This window comes from Balaenoptera ricei, chromosome 14 (assembly GCF_028023285.1).
Source record: "Balaenoptera ricei isolate mBalRic1 chromosome 14, mBalRic1.hap2, whole genome shotgun sequence".
NCBI lineage: Eukaryota > Metazoa > Chordata > Mammalia > Artiodactyla > Balaenopteridae > Balaenoptera > Balaenoptera ricei.
In genome coordinates, this window is record NC_082652.1 from 19,693,960 (window position 1) to 19,721,740 (window position 27,781).

Sequence of the window (27,781 nt, forward strand, 5' to 3'; positions counted from 1 at the left end):
TTTCCTTATCTGTAAAGTGGGGCTAATAGTCATACCCACCTCACAGGGAGGTTGTGAGGATTAAATGAGTAAATACACATAAAGCACTTGGCATGGTGTCAGCACATAGTATGTGCTCAATAAGTACTGCTGCTAAGACGTACGTGGAGCAATGCAAACGGGGTTGCAGGGACCATAACTCCCAAAGTACAAGGGCATTCAGTCCCTACTTGCAGGACCTCACTTTCCCCTCAGTGTCTCTCCCAGTGATTTCCGGAGGCCTTCAGGGGTACTTCCCTTGTGTTCTGGAAGTTGTCCACCCACGTTCTCCTGCTCTGAGCCCCATGAGGACGTCCACACCCACAGGCCATTTAATTTCCCACGTAATTCCTACAGTCCACTCTCTCAGAGGTTACACGTTGGCAGTGTGCACTCCGTATGTGACTCCAAGACATATTTGGATGGATGGCAGGACGTTTCAAAACAATTTGAGCCAACTTCTATAAGCCAGGAGATTTCATCTTTAAAGAAAACATATTTTCAAAAACAAAAAGGAAGCCCTAGCACATCTTCCAGAAATGCAGAAATGGGTCTACATTTCTGCTTGGCAGTGGAACTGAGTAGCTGCCAACCTACTGGGTGGAACAGTGTCCACTTGGCCCTAGTCCCCAGGGCGGTCTCTACTAACCCCCCATTCCCCCACCCCTCCCGTCCACTGGGCCCTATGAGCAGCCTGGCCTCTGCAAGCATTCCTGTCCCCTGATCCATTCCGTTCTGGCCCTGCTGAATGAGTCAGGGCTGACCCCACTGTCCCCTCCCCACGAATTCACTACCCTGGGAGTCAGCTCCAATGACCTCTTGCTCCAGCTCCCACCCCACCTCTCACCCTTGGAGTACTGCTTGTGAAACAGGCACAATTGATTTGCCAAGGACGGGTGATTAATTAGAAACGAGGGCTCACAGCAGGAGAGCCTCCAAGGCTGGTGTTTTTTTTTTAAAATAAATTTATTTATTTACTTTTGGCTGCGTTGGGTCTTCATTGCTGCACACAGGCTTTCCCTAGTTGCGGCGAGTGGGGGCTACTCTTCGTTGCGGTGTGCAGGCTTCTCATTGTGGTGGCTTCTTTTGTTTCAGAGCACGGGCTCTAGGCACGCGGGCTTCAGCAGTTGCGGCTCGTGGGCTCAGTAGTTGTGGTGCACAGGCTTAGTTGCTCCGCAGCATGTGGGATCTTCCCGGACCAGGGTTCGAACCCGTGTCCCCTGCATTGGCAGGCGGATTCTTAACCACTGCGCCACCAGGGAAGTCCCCGTAGTGATTCTTAAATGACGGGGGATTTGATTCTCACCATCCACCACCCTCCACCCTGCCCCCTGCCCAGCGCCTGGTGCGTAGTAGGTGCTCAGTAAGTTCTTCTAGATTTGAATCCTCCATAAGGCTAGGTTCCCTATGTGGTTCTGAGCCTGGGCCACAAGTTGGACTCCTCTGGGGAGTTTTGCACTTTACTGGTCACCAGACCCCACACTCAGGGAGTCTAACTTAATAGCCTGGGCGTGGCTTGGTTGTGCCTGAGCGTGGCCTGGGCTTGCAGACTTGAAAACTTCCCAGAGTTCCAAGTGTAGCCCTGGCTGAGATCCACCATGTTGTTGCCTATGATAAAAGTTCTGAGTGGTCAGAATCACTCTTTCAAATCCCACAGGGAGCCTGGTGTTGGAGACCCACTCACCATCTCGCAGTTTTTCCTCAGTGTTGGGATTGGATAGCCATTTCCCCACTGAAGAACAGATACACTTGCTGGCTTGCATTTAGGCTCCAGACATGAAATACGTATCTTTGAACCCAAGGATCACACTTGGGTGATGGCACCAGGGTGAGATGCTCACTTTGGGAGGGGCACGTGGGACCTGAAAGCTCATCCACGTACATGGACACACCTGCCCTTTTATCCCTCTCTTCTCCCACCTCCCGTAGTTAATTCCTATTCCTTCTTTAGGTTGCAACTTGATGGTCACTACCTCCAGGAAGCCTTCCCTGACTACCCATAGGGTAGGCAAGTTCCCTTGTTACTTGTTTTCAAAGGATGATGCTCTTTTCAGAGCCCACTTGGCAGTTAGGCGCTCAGGCATGTGAAGTTGGGCTTCATGTCTGGCGCCCCCTTCTGGACTGGAGGCTTGCTGCAGTCCTTCCTTGTATTTCCAGTGCATATCACAGGGGCTAGGTAAACATTGCAATGGATGGTTGAACGACTGAATGAGTGAGTGAATGAATAAATGTAATTCCACATACACAGGTGGTTGAGGGTGCCACAGTTGGGGGGAAGGGTTCTTCCTTTCCACATGGCTTCTATGTAGATGGGGTTTATCCAATTACAATGAGGTATTCGGTCAAACCTGCGGTGTGCAGTGAGGCATAGCTGTGTTTCTTAGGTCTATAATTTTCCAATAATTAGACTTTCAGGCACATAGGTCTAGTGGTTTGAATATGATTCAGTTATATCTCTGTTGCTACAGAAACTGCATACGTAAGCCTTCAAAAATCTGCTTTAATCATGATGGCTACTGTGAATTTGTGCTATTTAGGTAACTTGCAATATACTTTCAGGACAATAAAATTACATGGTTGGGTTATTTTTAATTTCATGGGGCAGTGTTTCTCAAGCCTCAATTGTTCCAATGCCACCTTTTTTATTTTTGCCCTGCTTGTATACCACCTCTATGGTGTCATGAATTTAATATTTTTCTTTAAATCTACTCATTAAAAAATGTAAGTAAAGTTACTCATTAAAAAATCAGTAAATGTAGCTCAAAAGGAAAATTTATATGACCACAGTAAATAGAAAACCAGTTATCACTTTCCTCGAATAGGAGGTAACCATAAAATATCGACGCCCCCCCATAAACAATAAAACAATGTTATTAAATGTTAGCTGGATACTGTTGCCTGTGGGCTCTGAGCCTGAAGCCTGCTCTTTGTTTGTTATAGAGGGAAATTGGCAAGTGTTGGAGAAGATGTTGAAGACCTGTTAGCACCAAATGGAGACTTTTTCCTCGGTGTAATTAGAAGGGTTGAAAGAGAATTGGAAAGAATAATTTCCTCATGTTGTGATTCCATATGTATTTTGTGTCTTTTTCATATTATAGGGTATTTTTTTTATCATGTAAATTCATTTGTAAGGGCTCATAGCTTGCTCTTATAAAGTCAGTAGCAAGTCTGATGCTTCAGCATCAAGTTTATTGTAACTGATTTTGTTTTTCTCCAGGTCTTTCTTACGACATTACCAAGGTTGAGATCAGGTGGGTCTTAGGGTCTTTTGTTCTGCCTAAACAGTAAAGAACCACTGACAGATATAGGGAACAGACTTGTGGTTGCTAAATCTGGAGAGGGGTTGGAGGAGGGATGGATTGGGAGTTTGGGATTAGCAGATGCAAACTATTATATATAGGATGAATAAACAACAAAGTCCTACTGTATAGCATAGGGAACTACATTCAATATCCTATGACAAACCATAATGGAAAAGAATATGAAAAAGAATATATATATGTATAACTGAATCACTTGCTGTACATCAGAAATTAACACAACATTGTAAATCAACTATACTTCAATTAAAAAAAAAAAAAAAAAAGAAAGAAAAAAGAAGCACTGATAAATCACAGGTACCTTGGAAGTATAACTGACCAGGGTTGGAACCTTGGTTTTACCATTTGTTTGATCTGTGACCTTGGGCAAAGCACTTCACTTCTCTGGCCTCAATTTTCTTAGCTGTACAATGTGAATAATGGTATCAGCCTCCAAGTGTTGATGTGAAAACGTATAAAAAAAGTATTGTACATGAATCCCCCTCTGGAGCAGGAGAGAAGGTCTGTAATTGGTAGTTATGGTTGATCCTATATGCTCCGAGAAAACAGGACAGTGTCTGTCTTACTCACTGGCACAGAACCAGTGCTGGTTGATGCTCAAGAAATATCTTCACGCTTGACCAGGTTCAGGGGTGCAGAGGGTGGGGATGCCATTTGCTCACACTGCCTTCTTTGGAAAGTCTTCTTCAATTAGGTGGATTGAAAAGTGTCACTCAATTTAGAGATTGCCTTTGGGGGCAGAATGGCCCTTGAGATTCCTGGGGCAGGGGCTGTACTGGGCTGTCAATAGGAAGAGCTTCCAGTTGTTTGTTACATGGATGGTAGAAAGAAAGATGGCAGATGTGAGACCAGAGAATCACAAACCATCAGAACTAGGACCCAGTGGCCTCATTTTAAAGAGCGGGAAACTGAGGCCTGGAGAGAGATGGTGACTTGCTTGACTAAGGTCATCCAGCCTGTTGGAAGCAGAGCAGGAGCTCGAACTCACATCTGTCTCCTGGGGACCACCCAGTTCAAAGCTCTGTCCCTGACATCTGGTCCAGTCCTTATTTACCTCCTCCAGCTCTTGTCACATAACGATGATCTTGCTTGTCTTTATTCCCAGAACTTTGCAAAGTTTCTGGTCTCATCTCTCCTCTGGAAAGAAGTCCACATTCTCCATCAGCACCTGCAGAATGCAAGGGATGCTGGGAGCCTCCATGAGGGCACGTGTTATTCCACTTGGCCCAGCTCTGATCCCAGGGGTGTGAGTGTGCTCTCACCAGAGGGAGGGCCAGGCCCAGCATCCCCAGAAAAACATTGCCTGATGTCTTCCCTCCCGGGTGTCATCTGTTGGACTAAAAAAAAATGTTTACTCTTTAATATTATGCAACATCCATTGTGAATATGGAAAAGGAAAAAAGGTGTCAGGAAGTTTTAAAAAATTGCAATTCCACAACCTGGAGATAACCACTGCTAACATGTTGGCATATTTCCTTCTAGTCTTTTTTCTCTCCAGACCTATGCATTTCTGTTTCCTCCACCCCCTTGTGTACTCCCACCCTGTACACACAGCTTTATATCTGCTTTTATCATGGATTTGGAGAAAATAATTTTTTATATTAAAATTAACATGGCCATATTTTGAAGTGGAAGGCAAAATATGCTGGAATTTTGTAACTAAAATATGAAGCTTCCGAGAAAAATGTTCCAGTGGCTTAAGCTCTACCCCAGACCCTCAGAGCTGTGCATTCATTCTTCTTTACCATTTGATGGGTAGGTCTGAGAAGTATCAGTCTGCTATTTCAAGAGAGTGTTTTTATATAATATTCACCAAGCATCATTTACTTAATATATATTTACATATTACATATATAAACTTAATCTATACTTATATATATTTATATTATCAATATACAGTTATATGTAATACACTTAATAAATGATATTCATTGTGTAATAATACAAATAAAATAGCTTTGTTGAGATATAATTCACATACAATTCGCCCAAAATGTTTATTTCACTGGTTTTTAGTATGTTCACAAAACATACTATTTTGGTGCAACTATCACCAGAGGCAATTCTAGAACATGTTCATTACCTCAAAAAGAAACATTGTATGCATTTGCTGTCATTCTCCGTTTTCCTCCAACCCCTGACAACCACTAATCTACTTTCTGTCTCTAGATTTGCCTTTTCTTGATATTTCATATCAATGGAATCCTACACTATGTGGCTCTTTGTGTCTGGTGTCTTTAACTCAGTATAATACCTTCAAAGTTCACCCTCACTGTAGCAGTTATCAGTACTTCATTTCCTTTTTACGGTTAAACAATAGTCCATTGTATGGAGAGACCATATTTTTTTTATTCTACTTTTCGGCTATTATGAATAGTGCTGCTATGAACATCTGTGTCTAAGTTTTTGTGTGGACATACATTTTCATTTCTCTTGGGTGTATCCCTAGGCGTGGAATTGCTGGGTTCTATGGTAACTCTGTTTCTCCTTTTGAGGAACTGCTAGACTATTTTCCCAAAGTAGTTGCATCATTTTATGTTCCCATCAGCAGTGTGTGAAGGTTCCTTTTTCTCCACATCCTCTGCAACACTTGTTATTACAGTCATCCTAGTGGGTGTGAAGTGGTATTTCACTGTGGTTTTGATTTGCGTTTCCCTAATGACTAATGATATTGAACATCTTTTCATGTGCTTATTAGCCATTTGTATATCTTCTTTGGAGACATGTCTATTTAAATCACTTGCCCATCTTTAATTTGGGTTATTGGGTTATTTGTCTTCTTATATTGAGTTATAAAAGTTCTTTTAATATTCTAGATACAAGTCCCTTACCAGATATGACTTGCAAATATTTTCTTCTATTCTGTGGGTTGTCTTCACTTTCTTGATGATATCCTTTGAAGAACAAAAATTTTTAAATTTTTATGAAGTTTCAAGAGTATTTTCAAGACATGACTTTACTTGATTTAATGTTTCATATTAGTATGCTACAATTTGTTTAACCAACACCTGCTGCTGAAGACTTGCATTGTTTTCAGTTTCTTTGCTGTTCTTAATCATGTTAAGCTGTGTGTCTCTGTGAAGAAATCTTTGCCACAATTCTGATGCTCTTCTTAGGACAACGTCCTGGAAGGGCAACTATTCTGCCTAAGATTGTGAATGCTTTGACGCCTCTTACAAGATTGCTTTCCAAAAAACTCATGGTCCCGTGTACCTTCCTCTGTCCACCACCCATCCCTGTAGGGCATACGAGTGCCTAGTCAATGCAGCCTCTGGTACTATTACTTACAAAGGAAGACTTCTTTACCGAATTCACTGAATTTTAAGATGTGTATTTTCTAGCTGGTCTGGAGAAAAAATTTTGGGGTTGATCAGAGGCAAGTCTAGGTAGAAGAGATGGCTAATTAGATCCCAGACTGTCTTTTAAGAGATGCAGTTTCGGGCTTCCCTGGTGGCGCAGTGGTTGAGAATCTGCCTGCCAATGCAGGGGACACGGGTTCGAGCCCTGGCCTGGGAAGATCCCACGTGCCGCGGAGCAGCTGGGCCCGTGAGCCACAGTTACTGAGCCTGCGCGTCTGGAGCCTGTGCTCCGCAACAAGAGAGGCCACGATAGTGAGAGGCCCGCGCACCGCGATGAAGAGTGGCTCCCGCTTGCCGCAACTAGAGAAAGCCCTAGCACAGAAACTAAGACCCAACACAGCCATAAATAAATAAATAAACAAATACTTAAAAAAAAAAAAAAAAAAAGGCAAGCCTTCCTCTAAAAAAAAAAAAAAAAAGAGATGCAGTTTCATTACTTTTGTGTGCAGACACCTGTCTGGGATGAGAAAGCATCTTCTTTGTAAAGTTCCTTGGGGAGCTGCTTCAGCGCTTGGAGCAGGAAATGGCAGCTCTGAGAACGCTTTCCTGGCCGGCGGTGGGTACCCTTTAATGTCACTCGCTGTTCATTCTTCTTTGCATCATTAACGTACCTCTCCCTTCCTGGGACAGAAAAAGAATCCATTCAAGTGATTCCCAAATTCCAGATTGGAAAATTGGAAAAATCTGATTATCAGACAGTTCGGCAACCCGTGGTTTGAAATGGTCATTCAGTGAATGATTCATTCAGCAAACATGTCTTGAGCACCTATCATGCACTGGCTACAGTACGAGACAGTAGGGACGGAGCTATGCATCAGATTTGTGATCTCATATTTACAACCATTTCAGGTTCTGGAACTCTTTTGAAAATCTGATGAAAATGTTGGACAACCACCACCCCGCCCCAGAAAAACCTGTGCCCACACACATGTGATTTTATGTGTTTATGTCCACCTCAGAGACCACCAATGGATTTCCTAGGGGGGCCATGGATCCCAAGTTCAGAGTTATTGTTATATTCCAGTAAATGAGAAAAAAAAGACGCCATGTCATATTTGTGTTATTATAATTATGTAACACCCTGAAGCTTGACTCCGGATCAAGGATTTCCTTCCCCATACTGCAGGATTTGTAGACTTTGCCATCTGAACATCGGTTCCTAGGTTCTCTGCTGGGGTTGTTTGAGATGCTCCAGCTTTAGCAGAAAGTTTGACAGACATGGTCCCAGCCCTCATGGAGCCTGCAATCTGGGGGAGGAACTTCTGTCCTTACTTGACCTGGGCTACCCTGGGGACATTTGCTGAATCTCAGCAGGGTGTTTGTCCTCTGGCTCTCACTGATGGCATGTCAGGAAGAAACAAGGGTGACAGAACTGAAGAGGGGACATGCAGGTGGCGGTGGTGTCAGGGTGCCTGGATTTCACCAGGTATGATGACCTCCAGTCAAGGCAGGGGCTGCGGGTTGCTGAGTCCTGCCTGGTGTTTTAGATGGACATCAGAGCCCAGTTAGGGTTTTGGGAACCAACACGCCTCAAACAGTGGAAACCAAAACCAATGCGTTACATCTGTGGGCATGAAACAAAGCCAAGGAGCGTGGCCACCAAGATCCTCCAGATCTGGGAGGTCCACAAATTACTTTGTGTGCGGTTTTCCATACCACATCACCAAAATCCAGTTAAACTGATGAGAATGGCAGGTTCTCCCATCTGCCTCCAAAGGAGTGAATCCAGTCAGACATAGGAAGACATCTTTCTGGGGTGAATAATTAACAGGTTTCCTTTGTCAAATTCCAAATGAGATCCTGGGCCCCCCTTTCTTTCACCCCAACGTCACACAAAAGGAACACGAAGGGTTCTGAACCAGGGGGCAGCCAGCTGCTTCAGAACAGGCAATAAAGCAGCACAGGGAGAAACCTTAGTAACGAAGCCCCGATGTCTTGGTGCCCTGGAGCAGGACTGTCTGAGAACAGGCAAACCCGGGAAGATAAAGGAGGGTGTTGATTTAGACCCGGGCCAGCTCCTCAAATGCTTATGATCCTGTGATTGTGTCCTTCTCACAGGTCACAGGCTTTGAGTAGCCAATGAAAGCCATGGGACCCTCTCTCCATACGTTACTACTGCGAATAACTTGATGAGGGTTTTGGACCATTGGAACCCAACCGTGGGTTGCTATGTGATCCCTGGAAAGCAAATCTTAACATGCATCGTCCACTGAGGGAGGCAAAATGTATATGTACTGTAATTATTGCTGTTGAAGAAGGTATGAATGATACAAATCAGGCAAACTTTCTCTTAAAGGGCAAGATAGTAAATACTGTAGGCTTTGTGGGCCATTCAGTCTCTGCTGCAACTGCTCAGCCCTGTGGTTATAGCATCAAAGCAGCCAGAGATGATCTATAAATGAATGGGTGTGGCTGTGTTCCATTAAATGTTTATTTACAAAAACAGGCAGTGTTTCTATAAATAAACAAAAATAAAATATGTTTATTTACATATTTGGCTTATGGGTAATAGTTTTCTGACCCCTGATAATAATAACAGCCAGTGTTTAGGAACACTCACCATAAGCCAAGATCTGAGTATGTTTTATTATATTATAATAATATAATATATTATGGGCTATTATTATCCCTATTTTACAGATGAGAAATTAGTGTTGCAAGTTGCCCAAGGTCACTCGGCTGGTAACTGATGGAGATAGATTCTGATTTTATTGCTTTGTTCCTAAGAGATGGTCACAGAAAGTGTTATGAAGGATAGGAGGTAGGAGATGAGGATGATGTTGATGATAATAATAATAAACATTTATTGAGAGTCTGCTATGTGCCAGGTGCTATGCTAAGTACCTTATTTGGGTTAACATAAGTCATCCCCACCACAACTCACTGTCACTATTATTACCCGTGAGAGGGAGCTGAGGCACAAAGAGGTTAAGCCACTTGCCTTAGGTCACACAGCTCATCAGTGGTAGGGCAGGATTCAAACTCACACTGTGCTCTCAACCTCCTTCAGTTGCTGTCTCAAAGTCCTTAGGCTACGGGGTTATCCCCTCTCTCATCTGAGAGGACGTGGGCTCTGACCAATTAGAAGGCAGGCCTGAGTCAAGATTCTGGGCCCACCGCTTGCCTGTTGTTACCCCTTTAGTTCTTGGATCAGAGGGTGGTCCTAGGAGAGGGTCCTGTGCAGCTGGGGTTTCCCAACTGGCCAGGAAGTATTCTGATATTTACAGAACCAGCTCAAGACGTCCAGCTGTGCTCCTACAAGGTGGGCTGTTCTGAAGAAGCCTTCCTAGGTGGGAGTATGTGGATGAACACAGGGAGGGAAGCCCGAGTGGTGACCAGGAATGTCAGGGGCATCTGGGTGCCTGGAGGACATGCCAGTCGAAGGGGACCTGTGGCCTGGGGCTCCTGAGTGTCAGCAGGACCCCCAGCCCTCCCTCAGAGGCAGCAGACTGAGTTCTGGGCTTGCCTCTGAGTCAGAGGCTCCAGCAGGGAAATAAACTTTCTGTACTAAGAGGAGGAGGGAACAGCTCACTTTTTAAAAATAGGAGAGGCAGCCCCGTTGCTATGACGAATTTCTCGTGTTGCTCCATGTTTTTAAATTAAAAAAAATTTTTTTTTATGACCCACATAAAAAGGTACATACAGCCTCTTTGTAAAAATACATGGAAAAATCTTCATCTTATGCCCAATTTGAGTGAGACTCAAGGGACTATGGACCAAGAGAGCTTGTTTTAAGGCCTTTGAAGGTTCTGGGACCTCTGACGTTATGGGGACCACACCCCACACCATGGCAAACCTCAAAATGTCCCTACAGATCCCATTACACATACGCATTTTTGACAAAAGTATCTGAAAAGGTGTTAAAGTAATTCATATATATGGGGTTTATGAAGAATAAATTATTTTTCGTGTCCTTGTGATTTGTGCTTTTCTATTTCTAAACACAAGTGCCGTTGGATAGCAGTTGACTCACTAACATGTTGTAGACATTTAATCAGACATTTATTAATTTTGAGTTTGCAGTTGCCTTTTGGTGTTCTGGGGTCGATTTGCTTGTGAGTTCAGGTTTCAAATATCTCTGTAGGCCCTTGACAGGTTTGTAGATCTCAAGGTTCTGGGCCTCTAATGTGGGACCATGGAGGTAGAGGCCAGAAGCAACTCCTTGGGTCTCAGTTTTCCCATAAGCAAAATGGGAGTGGTTCAGGAAAAGATGTGCACAGAGAGAGAGAGAGAGAGAGAGAGAGAGAGAGGGAGGGAGAGAAAGATAAAGCAGATGGGGCAAAATATAAATAATTGGAGAATCTGCGTGAAGGTATAAGGGAGTTCCTTGCACTACTGTTGCTACTTTTCTGCAAGTTTAAAAGGATATCAGAATGATGGCACATATCTGGAAAAGACACAAACTCTAGTCCGAAAAGATACATGCGCCCCAATGTTCACTGCAGCACTATTTACAGTAGCCAAGACATGGAAGCAACCTAAATGTCCCTTGATAGATGAATGCATAAAGAAGATGTGGTATACACAATGGAATATTATTCAGCCATAAAAAAGAATGAAATAATGCCATTTGCAGCAACATGGATGAACCTAGAGATTATCATACTAAGTGAAGTAAGTCAGACAAAGATAAATATCATACCATATCACTTATACATGGCATCTAAAAAGATACAAATGAACTTATTTATAAAACAGAAATAGACTCATAGACATAGAAAACAAAGGTATGGTTACCAAAGGGGAAAGGGCAGGTAGGGATAAATTAGGAGTTTGGGATTAACAGGAACAAACAACTATATATAAAATAGATAAATAACAAGGACCTACTGTATAGCACAGGGAACTATATTCAATATCTTGTAATAACCTATAATGGAAAAGAATCTGAAAAAGAATATATATATATGTGTAACTGAATCACTTTGCTATATACCTGAAACTAACACATTCTAAATCAACTATACTTCAATTTGAAAAATGAAACGACATTATATCAAGATGAAAAATGAAGACGTCCCCCCACCCAAGGTGGGAGGGGGCAGGGTCAATGGATTAAATGGAACTTTGGGTCTGTGCTCAGATGGAGCCTGGGGACAACCAGGGAATTGAGGGGTGTGGCTCCCTGTCCCCTGACCCCTCTAGCCAAGCACGTCCATTTTCATGTGCCTTATATTTTGGGGATCCAGATTCTTCTGGAAGAAGAGGGTTCTCTAAAGAAAAAGCCAGATACCAGTGGCCGTGGAAGTGCTTGAGGACGGAGGCAGGTCTAAGGACATGAAGGATCTTGTCCAGCCATCTTGGAGGCCTTGGGTTTTCCTAACAGTGAAGGAAAAAGAGGCCAAGTCACTGGCTGTAGATTGTGGGTGAGGCAGGAGAAGGAGGTGGGCAATGGGAGGAGAAACACGTGGAGGAAGAAGTGGCGGAAGACGATGGTGAGTTTGAGTCTTTACCAGCCAGGGCTCAGTACATGCCAGGTGCTAATCTAGGTCCTTTACAAGCACTAACCCCTTTGATTCTCAGAATACCCTTCCAGGCAGGCACTGTTACCATCCCTATGTAACAGAGGAGGAAACTAAGGCTCAGAGAGGTGAAGTCACTTCCTCAAGATCACACAGCCAGGCAGTGGCAGACCCAGTGTGGCTTTACTTCTTCCCTGTTAAGAACACAGCCAAGAGGGACTTCCCTGGTGGCACAGCGGTTAAGAATCTGCCTGCCAATGCAGGGGACACGGGTTCGAGCCCTGGTCCGGGAAGATCCCACATGCGGTGGAGCAACTAAGCCCATGCGCCACAACTGATGAGCCTGTGCTCTAGAGCCCATGAGCCACAACTACTGAAGCTCACGCACCTAGAGCCCATGCTCTGCAACAAGAAGCCACCACAGGGGCTTCCCTGGTGGCGCAGTGGTTGAGAGTCTGCCTGCTAATGCAGGGGACACGGGTTCGAGCCCTGGTCTGGGAAGATCCCACATGCCGCAGAGCAACTGGGCCCGTGAGCCACAGCTACTGAGCCTGCGCGTCTGGAGCCTGTGCTCCGCAATAAGAGAGGCCACGATAGTGAGAGGCCCGCACACCGCGATGAGGAGTGGCCCCCGCTTGCCGCAACTAGAGAAAGCCCTCGCACAGAAACGAAGACCCAACACAGCCAAAAATAAATAAATAAATAAATAAATTAATTAATTAAAAAAAAAAAAAAAAAGAAGCCACCACAATGAGAAGCCCACACACCACAACAAAGAGTAGCCCCCGCTCGCCGCAACTAGAGAAAGCCCGGGCAGCAACGAAGACCCAACACAGCCAAAAAATAAATAAATGTTCCTTTAAAAAAAAAAAAAAAGAACACAGCAAGAACAGGGACTTTGGTGAATGATGCAAGGCCAGAGCAAGGAGGGAGGATGGGGGGAAATGGGCTTCCAGAAATAACCCACAGAGTTATGGCAACACTATGTATTAAGTACTTGCTCTGAGCCCCATGCCGTATATATGACATGTATCATCTCGGAGAATTCTCCCAACCAGCCCTATGAGGTGGAGATTATGTTCTCCATTTTACAGAAAGGACAAGGGAAGCCCAGAGAGGGCAAGTGCCTTACCCAAGGTCACACAGCAAGAAAGTAGCAGAGATGGGATTCAAACCCAGATCTTTCTGACCTCAAAAGGCTGTGTTCCTACAACATTGTACATCAACTATACTTCAATTTAAAAAAATAAATAAAAGGCTGTGTTCCTGAACACTAGGCTGAACTGCCCTAATATGCAGTGGCTTTGGTGTATCTGATCCATTTCTAGTAGCTCACATAACAGCTGGCCTTGGGGAGGGATGGGCAGGCATGGGGGCTATCTCAATCCATCAAACATTTCCAGTAAGAGTCAGGTCTATTGTCAGGAACTGGAGCGACAGAAGTCCAGAGGCTGAGACAGGTGTGCACATGGCAGAATGAAAAAGCAGTGTGATTTGAGAAAGGATGGATGTGTTGGCCAAGTACAGACCCACCTGGCAGAAGGAGTAATCAACTTTCCCAGGTAGGTGGGAAGAGAAGGGACAATCCTGGAAGGCTGACTGAAGGAAGGGACAATTGAGCTAGGTTTTGAAAGATGACCAGGTTACCAGGTGGCTGGGCACAGGGCAGTGAGAGAGAGCATTACTGGCAGAAGGGACAGCTCAGGCAAAGGTGCCAGGATTTGAAACTGCATGATGGGGTCAGAGTAGAAGGAGGGGAAGAGGTGGGCCATGTGGCTGGGGAGATGGGCAGGGGCAAGGTAATAGAAAACCTGTGTGTGTGTGTGTGTGTGTGTGTGTGTGTGTGCGCGCGCGCGCGTGCGCATGCGCCATGTGTAGCAGAGGTGAGAGGGTTCTCTGGGAACTGGGAAGCTTGCCTGCTCAGGACTTGCTGTGTGGCTCTGAGCAGCTGCTAACCCTCTCTGGGCCTCTGTTCTACCCCCTGGAAAATGGAAGCTTTCCCAGAATCAAGCTACATGCTGTCAGGCACGACCTGAGAGCTGGGGAACTGCAGGCAAGGGGGTTCCAAGCTTCTCCCATCCCCATCCTGGAGAAATGGGCCGGAACAACCTTGCCGGCCCTCCCAGCCCTCCCAGGCATCCGGGGTGGTCCCCCCCCTCCACTGCCAGAGGAAAACTGTCTCTTCCAGCAGGAGGAGCTGGGCGGGTGGCATCTCCATGGCTCACGGGGGAGCGGTGGGCCTTATCGACCCCTCACCAGGACAGTCCCCTCCCCTGGTCTCGGAGTTGAGGCTTCCTTATCCCACCCAGGCCCCGCTTAGCGCTGTTAACCCTTCCCGGCTCGGATGAAAGCCCAGGGCCTGGATGCTTGCTGAGTGGACAGAAACCTGGGCTGCTAGCATCCTCCCATCTCTTCCTCCTTTTCAGCCCTCCCAATTCAACATCTCACCTCAGACAACCTCCGACAGCTCGAGGGACCCGCCTTCACCCAAGAAGAATGAACTCTCGCTGTTACTTGAACCCAAATCAAGTTTGCAATACAATTTTTGGCTGAGGGTGTGACAAGCGTCTAGTGATGCTTGGCCCAGTGCTCAACTCTCCTGTCTTGATAACTCTGCAGCCCTCTCAGTGGTTAAGAACCAGAACTTGGCTGTCAGGAAAAACTCTGGGTCCTCAGCCCAGCTGGCCTGGGAGGTTGCTAACTGGTCATCCATCTCTTCATTCATTTAACAAATCCTTATTGAGAAGGGACTACATGCCTAGCACCAGTCTCTGCCGCCATGGAGTTTACCTGTGGAGGGGGAGATGGGTGGTATATTCCCAGCACAAATGATCGTCACATTATGACTGAGGTTGGTACTGCTGTGGAGGTCAGGATGCTACAAGAATGGACAACAGGGGTGCTGACCTGTCTCAGGGGGTCTGGAGAAAGTGACGTTTCAATTGACATCTGAAGGTTTGGCTCCTCAAACTCTTTTCAGCTTTGCCATCCCTTTGTTTTCTCCTTCCTGGGAGATGAGGCTGGCAGAAGCCCAGTTATGGGGGATTTTGATCAACCAGATTAAAGACATTGTACTGGGGAGCCATGGAATGTTGTTGAGCAGTGGAGGGACACTGAATGAAATGGAGCATCAGGAAGGTGGCTCTAGCAGCATCCCAGGGGAGATTAGAGGGCCTGTATTTGGGAATGTAGGCCTCTTAAGGCCCAAAAGAAGGGGGAAAATCCAACATTTATTGAGTGCTGTGTGCCGGACTCTGTTCTAAGCATGTGGTATGTATCAACTGATTTCATTTTCCCTACAGTCTGAGGATGGTTCTTTACTACTCTCGTGTGCAGAGTAGAAAGCTGACATTCAGAGAGGTTAGGAATTGCACAAGGCCACACAGCTAGCAAGTGGAGGAGGGACTCAAGCCCAGACCTGCCTGCCACCTAGGGCAGTGTTCTGGTCTTCTCTGGAACAGCCCTTGTATTCATTTCCTATTGCCACTTTACAAATTACCACAAATTTAGGGGTTTAAAACAGTACATATTCTCCCACAGTTCTGGAGGTCAGAAGTTCAAAATGAGTATTAAGGGCTTCCCTGGTGGCGCAGTGGTTAAGAATCCGCCTGCCAATGCAGGGGACACGGGTTCGAGCCCTGGTCTGGGAAGATCCCACATGCCACGGAGCAACTGGGCCCGTGAGCCACAATTACTGAGCCTGCGTGTCTGGAGCCTGTGCTCCGCAACAAGAGAGGCCGCGATAGTGAAAGGCCCGCGCACCGCGATGAAGAGTGGCCCCCGCTTGCCGCAACTAGAGAAAGCCCTCGCAAAGAAACGAAGACCCAACACAGCCATAAATAAAAACAAATAAATAAATAATTAATTAAAAAATATATATATATTAAAAAAAAAAAAGAGTATTAAGGGGTTAGAATCAGGATGTTGGCAGGGCTGGTTCCTCCTGGAGGCTCCAAGGTAGAATCCATTCCTTGTCTCTTCTAGCACAGAGGCTGCCTGCATTCCTTGGCTTGTGATCTCAGATCTCTGCTTCCTTCATCACCCTACTGCCTTCTCCTCCCTTTTATCTCCTGCCTTCCTCTTCTGAGGCCCCTTGGATTATACTGGGCCCACCTGGATAATCCAGAATAATCTTCCCATCTCCAGATTCACAACTTAATCACATCCGTAATTTAATCTCACGAGCACTGAAGGAACCAGAGAGGATAAATGACTTGCCCAAGGCTACACAGCCCAAGGCTGAAATGGAGTTCTCATTCGGTGTGGCTTGTTATGCCTTAAAAGAAAGTCCAAAGTAGGCACACAGTTTGGTTTTATAGAGAATCCTGCATGTCACAGAAAGCATCTTTGAAGGCTCCCTTTGGTTTGAGAGCCTCTCTGGTGAATCTGCTTTAGCAACTGATGATCAGGAAGATAGAGGAATCATTTAGCTTTAACTAGGATATTAGGGATAGATGAACAGTAAAGATCAATCAGAAACAAATACCAAGGAGTGTGGGAATTGAGATACAGATTAGATATACACTAGGATCTGCCAGTTCCTGGAACAAATGGGGCAGAGCTGGAACCAGCCCCTGAGCCTTCTGGTCCAATGGGATGGACTTTTGTTGGAGGACAGCGTGGGATGAGAAAGCCAATACGGCCTCACCCCACTCCCGTCCAGGGCAGGCATTGTTAATCAATCACTGTGCTCTTCCCAGCCAGGCCTGGATGTGGCCTCAGATTCCCTTAAACAGAGAGCTCCAGGATTCCAGAACCAACCAGCTGGAGTTGGGCATCAAGATGAAGCCTGAGGGCTTCCCTGGTGGCGCAGTGGTTGAGAATCTGCCTGCCAATGCAGGGGACACGGGTTCGAGCCCTGGTCTGGGAAGATCCCACATGCCGCGGAGCAGCTGGGCCCGTGAGCCACAATTACTGAGCCTGCGCGTCTGGAGCCTGTGCTCCGCAACAAGAGAGGCCGCGATGGTGAGAGGCCCGTGCACCACTATGAAGAGTGGCCCCCGCTCGCCGCAACTGGAGAAAGCCCTCGCACAGAAACGAAGACCCAACACAGCCATAAATAAAATTTGAAAAAAGAAAATGCTCCCTATTAAAAAAAAAAAAAAAAAAAAAAAGATGAAGCCTGATCTGACAAAACTATAGTTCAAAAAGATACATGCACCCCTATGTTCACAGCAGCACTATTCACAATAGTCAAGGCATAGAAACAACCTAAATGTCCATTGACAGATGAATGGATAAAGAAGATGTGGTGTATATATACAAGGGAATAGTACTCAGCCATAAAAAAGAATGAAATAATGCCATTTGCAGCAACATGGATGGACCTAGAGATTAAAGTGAAGTAAGTCAGAAAGAGAAAGACAAATACCATATGATATCACTTATATGTCGAATCTAAAATATGACACAAATGAACTTATCTATGAAACAGAAACAGACTCACAGACATAGGGAACAGACTTGTGGGTTGTTCAGAGGGGGCTGGGGGCAGGAAGTGTTGGGAGTTTGGGGTTAGCAGATACAAACTATTATATATAGAATGGATAAACAACAAGGTTCCACTGTATAGCACAGGGAACTATATTCAATATCCTGTGATAAACCGTAATGGAAAAGAATATGAAAAAGAATGCATATGTATGTATAACTGAATCACTTAGCTGTACAGCATAAATTAACACAATATTGTAAATCAACTATACTTCAATAAAGTAAATTAAAAAAAAAAAAAAGAATGAAGCCTGATCGGCCACCTTGGAACGCCAGTTTCTATGGGAATAAACAGAGGCGTCTTTGCAGGCCTTGAAGAGCTCCACGTCTCTCTCAGGCCCCAGTATCCCTATATCAGGCCTTAGATTTCAGAATCCTACTTAAAAAAAAAAAAACACAAAAAGTGAAAAAACTCACCGAAAGGCTTATCACTCCAAGGAAGAAAAAGCCAAACTTCCCCGCCATGTTCAGAATGGTGGCCCAAGACTGTGGCTTCTGATTGGCCGGAGCAGCGCGACTCCGCCTGTTCCTCGCTAGGCCGGGTGGGGCTGTGAGCTCCGACCTCCACCTCTGGCCTCCGGCCTCCGAGGCCCGGCTGGCTGGGAACCCAGCGTCGTCCCTCAGCCTGGCGTGGCTCCCAGCTGATAACACCTGAGCCTCATTATTATAGCCTTGGGTTGGCTCCGGAGGCGAGAGGCCTCCTGGGGGCCTGCAGTAGCCTGCACTCAAGGAAGGAGGAAAAAGCAATTTCCATAAATCCATCCAGAGGCCGGATTCTCCCAGCTCCTCTTTCAGGATCTCCCCTCCCCCACCCCCAGTGTGCTCCATCTTCCTGGAAGGCTGCTTCCTCCTTCTCCTTCTCCCCTCCATCCTTTACTTCCTCCCCCTTCCTCCTCCGCGCCCCCCTCCCCGTCCCCTGCTCCTTCATCCAGAGCAAATGAGGAAACTGAGGCTCAGCGAGGTGAAAGGACTTGCCCACACAGCTAACAGTGGTGGAGACAGGGATTCAATCAAATCGGGTCTGTCTGATCCCAAGGTCTCCGTTCTTAACTACGATTCTGTGGATTGAGAAGGTGACCTGTCCTGGGATCCAGAATGTGTTCTTAATGGAAATGTCTGTATCAGTGGTTTTGAAACTTGAGCCAGCATCAGAATCCCTTGGTGACTTGTTAAGAGCCTGCATTTCTAACAAGCTGCCAGGCAAGGCTGCTGCTGCTGGTCCAGAATCCATGCTTTGAGTACCACTGGTCTGTATTAGTGACAAACCTTTAGATGGTGATGTATAGGATCCCCCTTGCATGGTGGAAATTCCTCTCCTTTGAACCAGGAGACTTGGGGCTGCTGCTCTACTGCTAACTGTTGGGTGACCTTGGGTGAGTCCCTTGCCTTCTCTGGATCCAGTGTTCCCATCTGTACAGTAAGGATTTGCATGGGCAAGCCTGGCAGAGTGGGGAGGAGAGGAGTTTGGAGTCAGGCTGGATCTGACTTCCGACCCTAGGAAGCTGTGTGACTTTGGGCAAGTGACTTAACCTCTCTGTGCTTCCAGTTATTATCTCTGAAATGAAAGCATTAAACCAGATAGTTTCTAAGTGTAAATCTCACTGAATTAAGGGTTGAGGATGGTGGGGAGAGAAGATGAGGTTTTCGGGCTGGTCATATGGTGAAGGACATGTTTCCCCACTTGCCAAACTTCTGGAGGCCCAAGAAGAGCAGATGTCCCTTCTTCCCACTCCCTCCCTCCTTTCCTTCCTCCCCCTTCCTTCTTTCTTTTTTCCCTCCCTCCCCTCCCTTCCTTCCTTTTTTCCTTTCCTTCTTTCCTATGCCCCCTCCTTCCCTTTTTCTCTGTTACCTTTTCCCATCCCCTCCCCCACCCCTCCCCTTCTCTTTTCCTTTTTTCACAGGTTATTTTCAGCAGCCCCAGCTTTGGAATCAGACAGACCTGGGTTCAGTCATGCCCCTGTTGGCATGATCTGGGCGCCTTTGGCAAAATGACTTTCCCTCCGTGGCCCCAGAATCCTCATCTGTAAAATGGGCAAGTTTCACCTCCTGCATTGTTGTTGGTTCACTACTTACTCCACGGAAAGCACCTGGCACAGGGCAATGCACACAGTGGGCCCTTCTGTTAGTTCTTTAGTTTGGGGGCTGAAGGCGGGGCTCTGGAGCCAGATGGCCTGGTTGGAATCCCAGCTTTGACACCTACTAGCTGTGTGGCCTTGGGCAAACGACTTAACCTTTCTGTGTCCCAATTTTCTCATCGCAAAATGGGGGCAGAAATAGTGCCTGCTTCCTTCCTTCATAAGGATTAAGTACCAAGTTTCTAGCACACTGCCTGGCTGTCAGCTATTTAGATTATTCACTGATGATGGTGATGTTGCCAGGCACCGTGCTTAACGCTGGGGATAGAGCAGGGGACAAAACACAGACCCTTCCCCAAGGAGCTCCTAGTGCAAGGGAAAGAGACACCCTAACAAGCTGGGACAACACTGCATCAGTGCTGTGATGGGGGGAGCCCAGAGCAGTCCCCCAAGGGGCAGGGAAGTCTTACCTGGGAGGTGGCCCCAAGCTGAGACATCAAGAGAGAGTGGGCAACTCTTTGAATAATAAACATGTTCGTAGGAAATTTGTATAATAAAGTAATTGGACAAGTGTGCAATGGTGTGCTCACTATAGTCGAAAAGTTGAAAGTAACCTAATCATCCACCCTCAAATTATTGTATTGATTAAATAAACTACGGTACATTGAGTAAATGAAGTAATCAGCAACTTTTAAAATATGGTAAGGGGGCTTCCCTGGTGGCGCAGTGGTTGAGAATCTGCCTGCCAATGCAGGAGACACGGGTTCGAGCCCTGGTCTGGGAAGATCCCACATGCCGCGGAGCGACTAGGCCCGTGAGCCACAACTACTGAGCCTGCGCGTCTGGAGCCTGTGCTCCGCAACAAGAGAGGCCGCGATAATGAGAGGCCCGCGCACCGCGATAATGAGAGGACCCCACTTGCCACAACTAGAGAAAGCCCTCGCACAGAAACGAAGACCCAATACAGCCATAAATAAATAAATAAATAAATAAAAATTTAAAAAAAATTATAAAATATGGTAAGGTATATATATACACACATATATTTTATATATATAATCGTTGAATGCAAAAGCAGGTTACAATATGGTACACAGAGCATGACTGAGCCATTTTACTTTTATATATAAAATATATATGTGCATGTGTTCATACCAACATGTTAATGATCTTTATCTCTGGGGAGCTGGGTTTAGGATGAAAACCGAATTTATATTTAAACAACACAAGTTCTGAACTTAGTTAAAGGTTTGATGTAGTTTGTTAGCTTTCTAGAAGTGGTACATGAATGTATGTATATTCCAATGATGGATAAGATTTTTGCTTCCCTGTAACATTTACTAAAATCAAATATTACAGAACATTTTAATCTTTGTTCATTTGATACTTAAAAAAAAAAAACACATTGCTCTTTTAATTTAACACCTCACCCCCCAAAAAAAGGAAGCAGGAGGTCATCAGGCCACGAATAGGGGCAGGAAGCAGGAAGGGCATCCAGGTGGAAGGAACAGCACGCACAAACGCCTGGGGTGAGGAGGTGACCCAAGGTGGTGGGATATCCGGCAGCTAGTCTCGCTTGTACGTAGTCTGTCTGGAGCTCCGGAGGCCCTTGCTGGGAGCAGACGTGCTTCCCACAGCTGCCCGGGGCCCACATGTGCTCCTGGTTTGTGCTCAGACGGTGGGCACAGCTCCCAGCTCCCAGAGGGGCGGGTCGTCCCCAGCAGACCTCGCCGCCAGCCACCACCCACGACAGGCAGGCTCCCCTGACAGCCCCGCTCCACGCAGCTGGCCGCCCCCGCCCTCGGGTCAGCCCGGTTTCCTGCCCCTCCCTCTCTCCTCCCTCCAGCTGTTTCTCTGGCAGAGGTCTGTCCCATTCAGGACAGCAGCCCTGGTGAGCAAAGAGCGCAGGACAGACCGGGGTCTCCCTGGGAGCCTCCAGGGGAATGAGAATGTTCTAGGGGGGGCTGAACTCTGGGCTATTTGAGGGGCCCTTGAATGAATGGATGAACCGCTTTCTGGGCAAACGGCCACAGCCAAAGGACAGTGCGATTTCAAGAGAGAAGTCGGGAAACACGGGTCTCCTGCACAACCTCGAGTGGCCTGAAGTCACGGAACCCTTGGGAAGACCTGGGCGGAGACCAGCCACAAGGTATCACGCTCGGCTCTGACATCACCCAGAGGCGCCAGGAAAGGGGAAATGGTAATAGAGAGAGAAGTTCTTTGGTTCTTGGTAAAATGTAATTTTTGTCAAAATGGAAATAGCTTTATTATGATTTTCAGATTTCCAAAGTAATGCATGCTCATTGTAAAAAAACAGCGAGGTCACCATAGTTATAAAAGCAGTAAGCTCAGTGCTTCCCTTCGGTTAATGCTCGCAACAACCCTACGAGGGAGATGCTTTCATTGTCCACATCTTATAGGTGAAGAAACTGAGAGTCAGATTGGGGGGTGCGGGGCTGGGTGCTGAGATCCAAATGACATGAGAGTCTGCATAGCCCACCTTCTTAGCTGCTGGACTGTCCTACCGCTCAGCTATGGAGAGGAAAGAAGGGGTTCCTAACCCAGAGGTGAACCTTCAGGTGCCTCTCTGTAGCACTCTCACTCACCCTCTCACTACTTGACCTATGATGTTTGTTGAGTGCCTACAATGTACCAGACACATAGGAGTATCTAAATGTGGACACACACATGCTTTTCCAACATCTCGTTTGGTACCTTACCTTGTCCTTAACCACGGATCATGAACCTGCATCTGTATTTTCTATGTTCCTCCAATATACATTTTAATGGCTGCACAGAGAGGGTGACTTGGGACTTATTAATCATTCCTCCATGTGGTTGCTTCCTTCTTCTTCCTCTTTTTTTTTTTTATTATTATAAACAGCACTGCAAAGGCTGCTCCTAGTACGTCATCTTTGCGTGTTTGGGCCTATGGATACCTTTCCTAAGGTGAAATTGCTGGCTCAAATGTTCGCGTGTTTTTAAGTCTTTTGAGGCTATTGCCCTGGAAGGTTGTGCTGGCTTGCACTCCCCTGGCACAGTATTGGGGTGTGATATTCTCACAGCCTCACACACACTGGTTACTACCCATCTCCTAAAACTTCCCTGATGGGAAAGGTGAGAATAACATCTGGCTGCTTGACTTTGCATTCCTTCATTCATGCTGAATAACCTTTATAATCTTATTGTTCATTTTATGACTATCCTGTTCAAGTCTATTCCCATTTGTTCCTTGCTGGCATGTTTGTCTCCTTTCTTATTGATATTTAAGAGTTCTTTGTATATGAAGGATATGAACCCTTTGCCAGTGGTATCTGTTGAAAATATTCCACTCCCCTCTCTGCTTTCAAATTAGCACAATTTAAATGGGTGAGCCATTTGGACCAGCGTTTGGCAAAGTTATGAGCAAATAGCACATCATTATACTCAAGTAACTGTTACTTGATGTCAGTCTGATCATTCAGACCTATGTGGTTCAGAGAGGCCAGCGAGCAAGTGGCTGAGCCTTGGGTCTACCTTCTCTCTCCGTGCAAGGGCCCAGCCCCCAGTTTCCTTTTTGTCATCCCTGACCTCCTTTTCAAGACCAATCTTCCCTGTAGTTCTTGCTGTCGAATTACACCGAGTCGAATTAGACTCAGGACTTCTCAAAGGGCAATCCTGGGACCACGAGCATCAGTTTTTTGAGTCAGAAGCTCTGAGGATGGGGTATAGGAGTCTGCATTTTGAACCAGCACCCCCAGTGATTTTGACACACCCTAAAATGTGAGAACCACTGAGCTAAGTGTCTTTTCTTTTTGCCCTTTGTGCAAGTTTCTGGGTTCTTTGTTGCACACTGAGGCTTCTTTTTTTCCTTTCTAAGCAAATATCTATGCCCTTCTGCGAGTCTACACGCCCTGTGTCAGCAGCTGAGGCCAGGAGACAATGGTGGAGAAGAAGCAAAACTTGGTCTTGTACCACAGAAAGTCAGACCACATCATCCAGCATTCGGGCTTTGACGTTAGTTTAAGCCACAGAGCCCTTTCTTCCGATGAAAATATATGGAGAAGTGCAATTTGAAGACAGATAAAAGTGATGTTTTTCTAGTAGAAACGGAAGTGGAGGACGCCAGATGGCAGCTCACTGAACCTCACTCTCACTGCCGAAGGGCCTCTCGGAATCCTCACGGCTCTCGGGGGCAAGTTGAAAACTGCAAAATCTACTCCAAATTGTTAAGACACCAAAGTTCTTAACCACCGCTGAATTTGCTGTGTGACCTTAGGCAAGGTACTCTCATTCTCTGGCCCTAATCGTCTCATTTGTAAATAAGGAGGTTGAATGTTGTATTAGGGTAGTATCTGCAGTAACAAATAGACCTAAGCGTGTATAATGGCTCAAACAAAACAGACGTTTGTTGTAAGGCAGGTACTTGTGAGTGGAGGGTTGTCCTCTTCCACACAGTGATTCAGTGAGCCATCTCACATTCCGACTATCCCTCGGACATCATCACCGAGGAAAGAAAGCATGGAGGGGGCGTGTTTGCTTCTTAACTGTTTTCTGCCACACATGAGAACTAGTCATGTGACCAATCTAGTTGCAAAGGAGGCTGTGAAATGTAGCTCTTGGCAAGGGTGGCTCTTTCCCATCTATGGCTGTGTACTGTGGAAGGGAGAACGAATTTTTGTGGACAGCTAGCTGTCTCTGCCACAAATACGGTGACCTTTGGGTCTCTTCCAGTCTCTGATTCTAAATTCTAAATTTTCATTAGTTAATCTTAAAGATAACTTGGTGATGTTGGACCCACAAATACTTTCCTATCCTCAAAATAATCCCCATCAAATAGACTGAGTAAATTCCCACATTCCAGGCCCCTAAACATGGATTTCCTTGAAACCTAGGCAACTGCCATTCTCTTTCCCTCCTGGAAAAAGGAAACAAAAATAATGTTGTTGAGCGAATCACATTTACGAACCAAAGGTTTTTGTATCCACTATCTCATTGAATCTCCCTACAACACTACATGGAAAGGCTTCATGATTAGCATTCCCTTTTTATAAAGGAAGAAAATGAGGCTCAGAGAGGTAAAGGGACTTGCCCAAAGTCACACAGCTCATAAGCAAAAGAACTGGGATTTGAACTCAGAAAATCCACCTTCTGTCCTAGGGTCCTACTGCACATTGGAGTGCATGTGTACAAGGATGCGTGTGTATGTGTGTGTCAGTGCATGTATGGGGTTAGGGTAGCGGTTTTCCTTGGGCTGTATTTCCCCAGGGCGAGGTATAAGGAAGTGGAAGTGAAGGAATCATTGTCCAAGTCCCCAGAATGGGCCAAGCTTGCTGTTTAGAAGGCAGCCGGGTCGTTGTCTTGGGCCGAGGAAGCCCACTGTGACTAAGTATCATAGTCACTGGCCAGAAAAAAGAGAAGGGGGTGGCGTGTGAGGACACAGCTGAGGTTGTGTGTGGGTCCTGGATGCCACCGAGGCCTTGACTGGGCCGGGCACGTAGTAGGTGCTTGTGGATGATTTCCTGTGTGAATAAACCCACAGAGGAGTGAAAGCTGTACCTGTGCAAGAACCTAAGATGGGTCAGCCCAGTCCTGCTTTTAAGGCCTTTGGGGGAGGGGAGGCAAACTTGTCACATAGACTTTTATTCAGTCACTCAACAAACATTTATTACCACCTGCTCTGTGTCTGGCACTCCACAAGGCAGGGTGATGGAAAAGACAGGATTCTTGCCCTCGTGGGACTGTGGAGGGGCTGTGAGGGTAGTTACATTGGCCCCCATATTAGATCTGAGGAAAGTGAGGCCCTGATTGGTTGAGCGACATTCCCAAGGTCAGTTGGTAGGATTAAGACCCGGGGCTCTGGTTCCCAGGTCAGGACTCCTTATGTGCCCCTGGCTGAGGGTGAGGCCCTAGCCTTGGGCCTGGGATGCAGGGTTGGCTTCTGGCTCCCAGGACGTGCTGTTTTCAGGCAAAATTAGGACACCAGTTAATTTACAATACTTCTCTTTTGGAACCTCTATATTTTTGCAGCGTTGGGCACAAGCATGATAGAGGAAGAGTAGAATTTCTTGCCCTGCTGGATGGAAGCCAGAGGCCATGTTAATTCTACACGGTGCTGTCAAAGAAAGAAACATTAATGTCAGGCTGGCATTGTCTGACAGCGTGACATGGCATGAACTCCACAGCCACCTGCTCTAGGGTTCAGACCCCGTCTCTGCCCTTTAACCTCCTTCCTCCTCCGAGTCCTCATCTCTAAGCGGGGGGGGGGGGATACTCTCAGGGTCTACTACTTCACAGGGTTGTTGGGGGTTAAATGAGTTAATATACATAAAAATATACACGAGCACAGCACATGGCCAGCTCAACGAAGGCGCTTCTATTTTTATTGCCGGGGAAGTGGGCACTGATATTCACGTTTGTACACAGGGGCTGATGTGGGCATCTTGTGCCCTGTGACCTCAGGTTCCCAGGAGAGAAAAGGTCATTTCGGTCAGTCTCCTGGCTTCATGGCTTGCCCCATGGGGGAGTCCTGGGCTCCGTGGGCAGTGGGGGGTGTCCCACCCACCATAGACACTCTGGCAACCTTGGAAGTATCAGCAGCTAACTCAGCAGAAGGGTCAGCTGCTATCCAGGCAGAATGTCAGAATCGGTTCTGCTTTCTTGGGGTACGTGACTTGGGTCCTCTGATCTTGGCCCTGGGATCCCGCTGAGAGCAGCTCTTGTGCAAGGAGGCGGGTTGGGTGGGTGGTGGGGCGACTGGTGCAAGAAACAGTCGCTAGCGTGCTCAGTTTTTCCTCCTGGAGCTCAGGGGTCAGAGACACAGGAGGCCTGGTGGGGCGTAGCCAGGCAGACCTGGGTTCTGGTCTTGGGAACCAACCACCCAGGTGAGCAAGTCACATGACCTCTTTGAGCCTCAGTTTCCGCTTGTCTCAGAGTTGTTGAGTTCCGCAGTGTTCAATCAGTGATCTGGGGGTGGTAATTAGGGCCAGGGGACATTCAAAATACGCCCATCCCTTGTCATCAGAATTTGTTTGAACAGTTGTCAGAATCTATGAATTCCGCGGTGTGGGATGAACGAATTGCTCAGATAGTCAGTGTATGAGCCCGCTGCTGCTATAACAACCGCTGCAAACTCTGTGGCTTAAAACAATACACGTTTATAATCATACCTTTCTGGAGGTCAGAAGTCTCAAAGGAGTTTCACCTGGGCCTTTTCGACCCAGGCCTTTTCGATTGTTGAAGACACTCCCATCCATGCCTGCCTGGTGCATTCAGCACCCAAACTACCCCGGGAGCAAAGAGGGGGTAGCTTTGATCGGGGAACTCAGGAAATAGTGTCTGGAGAAGGGAGCATGTATCTGAGCTGGTTCCAAGGATGAGTTGGCCTTGAGTGCCTGGAGGAAAACTTGGCCAGAAGTAAAAGATATTTCTGGCTGGGAGAGCAACGTGAGCAGAGATTTGGAGGCTTGACGAGTGAGGAGTATCTGATGAGGCGAATGGAAGCAGGGCACAGCCGGAGGGAGCCCAGATGTTCTGCAGGGCCTTGAAGGTCCCACGCAACTTTCTGGGTGGTCCAGTATGCCCCATCTCACCGGAACAGCATCTTGCTGTCCCCAGACCTTGCCCTCGCCAAACTTGGTGCTTAAACTCGAACATCTGGATGAGTGAAGATTCCAGACAATCTCAAGTTAATTGAGTTTGAAATTCCAACTTGGCAGAAGGGCATGTTGGTTAGTGGCTTCATCTCCTTGGTTGTCTGGTCCAGAAACCAGCTCGGAGGAGAGAATATTTCTTTGCATTGGTGGCTTTCCTGGCTGAATGCTGGGTCTCCTCTCCTAGCACATCCAGGACTTGCTGACAGCTGTAGGCACGGAACTTGGGAGAAACGAGGTGTTTCCTTCAGGGTTAAAGAGAGTTGGCTTAGGGTGGCACCTGTGGCCGGCCTGGGGTATGTTTACTGCGGGGAGAGGGACTTGGCCACTGCCCGCCGGAGCCAGATGAACCGGGCTGGGCATTGAAGGGTCCGCTGGCCGCCGCCATCGCCGGTGGGTAGAGCTGACTGACGTCAAGAGCAG

General features: G+C 46.7%; 1 protein-coding gene across 3 annotated transcripts in view; it reads left to right on the plus strand.

The window, feature by feature from the left end:
• The first annotated feature begins 21,626 nt into the window (after positions 1–21,626).
• CMKLR1 (chemerin chemokine-like receptor 1) overlaps positions 21,627–27,781 on the plus strand; it is a 39,685-nt gene continuing 33,530 nt past the window's right edge. Inside the window, exon 1 of one of the 3 annotated variants that reach the window (XM_059894756.1) lies at positions 21,627–21,927. The gene's annotated coding sequence lies outside the window, so the exon portion shown is untranslated. Of the gene's footprint in view, positions 21,928–23,948; positions 23,991–27,781 lie in introns of those variants that run through there. The other 2 variants (XM_059894754.1, XM_059894757.1) reach the window with 2 other exon arrangements.